General features: G+C 37.7%; 1 protein-coding gene across 3 annotated transcripts in view; it reads left to right on the top strand.

Annotated features, from left to right (window-relative positions):
* Positions 1-5,061, top strand: part of LOC110030014 (tyrosine--tRNA ligase, chloroplastic/mitochondrial-like) — a 29,972-nt gene extending 24,911 nt beyond the window's left edge. For all 3 annotated transcript variants that reach the window (XM_020732549.1, XM_020732550.1, XM_020732551.1), the window contains one exon: positions 2,602-5,061. The gene's annotated coding sequence lies outside the window, so the exon portion shown is untranslated. The remainder of the gene's footprint in view (positions 1-2,601) is intronic.
* Positions 5,062-5,499: the final 438 nt, after the last annotated feature.

The raw sequence follows: 5,499 nt of genomic DNA, 5'->3' as shown, positions 1-5,499 counted from the left end.
TTCCCTACTTTTTCCTTCCGTTGGACTCTTAAAAATAAATGTTCCTATTTGAGCCACTCCTAGTTATTTTTCCTCGTCCTATTGTGAAAACTTAAACTTTGAATTCTTAAAAACTAGTACTTCTGATCATTATCGAGAGTTTTTTCAAGTGACCCCCGTCATTTGGGATGTAATTACCTATAGGGGTTTGCCTCTATAGGGAACTTAAACCCAAATAAAATAAACCCTACTAAGTCTTTATATTAGGTAGGAGAACTTTTCGGTCGCATATAAAAGTTTCGCAGACCAAACAGATGTCACAAATCTCTTAGTTTGCATGATTGAGTCTACCGTCGAAATATACACTCACCTTTCGGAAATATATAATATTCACGATATCGGGCACAATTATGCAAACTATTGGACGAATGAGATCCATTTGGTATCATTTCATTTTTCAAAAATTAAATTAAAACATACTACTTTCAAAATCAAAAATATATCTCTTATATTTAAATTAAATTTCAAAAAATTATTTTCTATTTTCAAATTTTCAAAAAGTTGACCGACAGTGACCATCATTTTTCAGCACTCCTCTGTACACAACTCCTGATCTGCTTTGGTAGATCAGATCCTTGAAACTCTGCATCGCCTTCTTGAGTTCTATGATAGATCTCCTGAACTGGCTTGAAATCTACTTCTAGTTTTCTGCCATCAAAAACCTGTTATAGGCTTTGCAGTATACAAACCACCATCCTATTGCAATTAAAAGCTCCACACTATAAAAAAATTGTAGCCAAGAAACTGCACAAGTAGATCCAAATCATACTTTTTGGTGAACTCTTCAACATTTTTGAAGAGCCAATCATTGAATCAAGTTCAGTTGCATTGCAAATTAGCCCTTTCAGCTTTGGCTTTGAGCTGTTTATGATTGTGACAGAGGATCAGTCCCTTTGTTTTATGGCATGCTTTAGAAATAACAGACTCCAATTCCCAACCTATAAGAAAAGCCTTGACATTTGCAATCATTCATTCATCTGCTCTTGCATTCATCGAAGGACACAATGTTAGTAAGATTAAAATCAAATTCCCAAAAATCTTAAATACTTGAATTCCATCTCCTCTTGTTTCATTGAGCAGAAGAATATTGCTACCATCAAAATTGAATTCAAAGTATCCTGAAGAAAGAGACCCTCTTGCTCTTGTAGAAACAAGCTTGGTGTTCTTGGTGATGATTGTGAAGGGAGGAGGGTGTCGGCTGGAGAGTTGAAGCATTTTCCATTAAATTTTGTCATTTAGGTTACTGATAATGAGGTTTCTGTTGTCTAGGAGACTAACACGGTCAACAGCTGAGGAGGTTGCAGTGTTGCTCCAGGCTAACGTTCCATAAGTTGGTGGGTACCAAGACACTATCATTGTGGAGAATTAGCCGTGAGCAATGGGGGTTGGCCACAATTGGCTGACTTGGTGAACCAGATGAAGAAGGTGAAGGCGTTGGTGCCTACTTTGTTGGAGCCATCTGAGAAGATATTGTCATCAGAGATGAGCGACCGAGGGGCCATATGGGGCAGCTTATAAGCATCGGCGGCGTTTTCAAAACGCCGTCGTGCTGCTTGGTTAATACTTTCAGGGAAATTATTGTGAAACGCGGTTTTGGAATCCTTAATAGACGGGGCCGCAAGACCGAACTCGTGGCCCGCGTCTTGGATGTGCATTCGACGGGTTATGTCCTCCCGTGCCCTTCGGGTGTCCGTCTCCTTCCTCACTCAACCTTCGCGGCTTCGCAACAACATAACTTAACCCTAATCCGAATTCCAGCTCTTGCGAGATGGTCGGAAAATCGAACTATTACCAATCTTGGAGGCGGCAGTGAAGTTGTCTTTGTCTCGAGATTCTTACTGTCGGAGCAAGCTTGGGCTTGGTTCGACTATCTCGACAAGGAGATCCCGTGGACGAGGCCATTGATCCACGTCTTTGGAAGGTCTTGCCTTCAGGTTACTTCGCTTTTTAACATTTATATTTATGTAGTTTTATCCTTTCAATTTTGTAGATTTTTGGGGATTGATTATGAATGCTCTGGAAAATGTGTTTGATGACATCTGTTTTTTTTTTTTTTTGAAAGTTTGAATAACAATTGTAGACACTATAATTAAATTTTCAATAGATAGTAACTTGTGTGAGTAGATACCTGAAGTTGATCTTATCTAGTTAATGGTTATCTGTTAGTTTGTTGTGGCAAAGAAAATATAGAAATGGTGGATTGGACTGTTATGTCTGATAATTTCTGATGCCATAAGGAACCATTGTGATATTTATTTAATTCCAATATGTTAACTCATGTGCCTTTAATTGTTGAAAAGTTAGGTCGTGAATGAGGTGGTATTTTATTTTATTTTTAATTACCTCATTACCACGATTATGTGTCTGAATTATCATTATATCCTCATGGAAACTAAACTTCTCTAATCTTTAGGTTTTTTTATACTCATTCTTAAGTGATGTGTATATTCTTTTTTTATACTATTATGAAGTGATTTTTTTTGTTCTAATCTATCAAATATATAGTCATTATTGTTCTGTTACAAACAACACAACTTCACAGTGGCAGAATTTTTTATCCAGAAACAACAGCAAATCAGCTATTTTTCAAATGCACAAACCAAACAGCTATTCAAATTATCTGGATCCGCTGCTGATCAACAGCTTATCAGAATAAACTACTTAAGTTGGATAAGTTGCAGCTGTCTCAATTAGGTAGGAGTTTTGAAAAGATGGAGTTGAGGATAAGAGGAGCTGGTGAGGAAGGTGAGAAAGAGAAGAAGGATATCTATTTCATTTTCTAGCTTGAATGCGATGACAGAAGGGTATGGTTTCTTGCTTAAATAGCTGCCGGGTACTTTATTTGCCGATCGTCCCTAAGATTTGCTTGGCTTGTATTAGTTGAACTTTTCTGATTATCAGGTGGAACAGTGGGATTTTTATTAATTTATCCTTCCATGTTTTTCTTTTTGTTTTTTTCTTTATATTAATAAATGTCAAGGTTTTCTTCTAATAAGAAGGAAAGCAGCTTGCTTTAGCTCCTTGGGAAAGACTTTACGAGTCTTTATTGGTGGAAGTGTCTACGGGCCTTTTTGGAAGGAAATCTTTATAGTTATGAGAGATTGATAGTTGAGAATTAGTGCACAATTTTATTATAGATTCTGAAGTAATTTTTTCTTCTAGTGGCCTCATCAAGTTATAATTTATTATTACATTGTTGTTGATATCAACTTTTTATCATTCTACTCAGACGCGTGACACAAGATTTTAGTTCATGTTCTTAATTTCATCCCCTTCTCTTTTCATCATCTTTATTTTTGTCTCTTATATATATATATACACCGAGTGTAGGTGAGTTGGTGGCGGCTTTGCGTAAGTCCCCTCACGATTTGGATTCAAATCCTTAACCAGACGGGATTCAAATTTGCACATGAGATTGGTTAAGGGTCCGCCCTTCGACCAATCCTTATATATATATATTTGTGAGTTATATAGAAACAAAAGCTAAGAAATGAAACTGAGAGATTCGGCTCAATTGTTTTATATAGTTCAAGATCTAATCAGACAATCTGGCTAGAAATCTAGAGAGAGAGAGAGAGAGAGCTGTACCCTTAAATACACACAAAAAACCAAAAGAAGCATGGAGTATAACCCTGGTGGCTGGTGATGGGATGGGCTTAGATAAAAGTATTAGTAAATTGAAATTCCTTCAAACTTTTTATTCAACGCAATAACAGCAAAATAAATTGAGAGCACAAAAATACTATACATATTGAGAGCTTCTGGGAAATACTAATACAATTAACTCCAGTATTACCGAAGATTGTAGTCTCCAATTGGATTGAAAACGGAGGCGCTGCACATGCAATTTAATGAAGAGATGGTCAAGCGAATTACTGAGATTAAAATTGACAAATCTCTGCAGAATGATCATATTACACTTGCTACTCCCTTCAACGGTAAAACCATTACCGCCACTGCATATGAAGCCAGATTCCCACCAAGTACCGAGAACTATATCTGGATCGTCAAATTCCAACTACACCCACGTGAAAAACTCTTTTGGTGGCGTCTATTACAGGATGCCATCCCCACTCGTTCATGGCTAGCTTGTCATGGGCTAAGTGATGACATGTTATGCCCATGGGGCTGCTCGGTGGAAGAGAACAGATCTCATATTTTAACTAACTGCTCTTGCTTTTGCAGGACCAAGGATAACTTGACTAAATGGGGAATTCCTACCCCTTCTTTCAACAATTTTGATGAGGCCATTAATGGTCTCAAAACCATCCATAAGAGCAAAATTGCTGCAGCCAGATGCTTCTGCCATCTTGTTCATAATTTTTGGAGGGCACACAACGCTAAGTGCCACAACCAAGCCCATAGCACTCCTACTATCATTGCTACCACGATTATCGAGGCCCTCCTGCTGACTCAATTTCACCCCTTTCAGGAGCGATGGGTTGCTAGCCAGTTGGTTTATCTTTCTTCCTGGCGTCATCCCCCTCCTGGTTGGCTCAAGGTTAATGTTGACGGTGCGCTTCTTCCCTCTGGTTCAGCTGGTATTGGTATCATTGTTCGGGATGAGTAGGGAGTTGGTATTATTGTTGCTGGGCACCAACTTGAGCATTGGGATAGGGCCCAAGTGGAGCTTCAAGCAATCAAATCTTTACAGCACAATTTTAAGCTAGGGTGCTTGAGTCCAAGGGTATCATCATTGAAGGTGACAACTCCAACATCATGAGGTTTTTGAGAACTACCATGCAAATGAAGGTTTGGAGTCAACGACCTCAGGAGGCGCCTGATTTTACCTTTTTGCTGAATTTTAGGCTGGTTCTTCATTTTTGTGCCAAGTGTGCCCTTGGAGGTTTCTTTATTTTGATGTGTATAGATGATGATAGGGACCATTCTACTATACTTGAGCACACTTTTATACATCATAGATGCATACCTGCACAGTTTTTGTACTTTCTTAATTTAGTAATGCAAAATGCACATCTTCAAGGAAAATAATCTGTTGATCAAAACAAAAAGCAAATCCCACAAACCAAAGCGAGCAAATAACAGTCGAAGCTATAGTTGTCAGATTTCCCACATTGTAACTACTTCTGACGAAAGGGTATATATACACGGTCGCCTGCTCTTAAACCATATGAATTTGACCCTAGGTTACTAAAAGAGCATCTTTACAAATAGCTTGCTTTAGAACAAGAGAGTTTGTATTTTTTTTTGGTAATATTTCCGTCATAGAAAAATGTGGACATCAAAGCCGTTAACTTTATGAAACGCATTCACCTACACACTTTGGGGAAGATTTCAAATAACTTCATGTTATTATTTTTAACGGAAGATTTGATTTTAATATAAATGTTAAAATACTCCTTGTTATGGCGGCTAGTATTGCCAATGTAGCTTAAGCCCATTGCAACATCACACTATGATTTGATTTTTTTTTTTTAATAAGAAATTAACTATCATGTT

Source organism: Phalaenopsis equestris, unplaced genomic scaffold (assembly GCF_001263595.1).
Source record: "Phalaenopsis equestris unplaced genomic scaffold, ASM126359v1 Scaffold000632, whole genome shotgun sequence".
In the NCBI taxonomy this organism is placed as follows: domain Eukaryota; kingdom Viridiplantae; phylum Streptophyta; class Magnoliopsida; order Asparagales; family Orchidaceae; genus Phalaenopsis; species Phalaenopsis equestris.
Note: the sequence above shows the minus strand (reverse complement) of the source record. Positions and strands in the feature narration are given on the sequence as shown.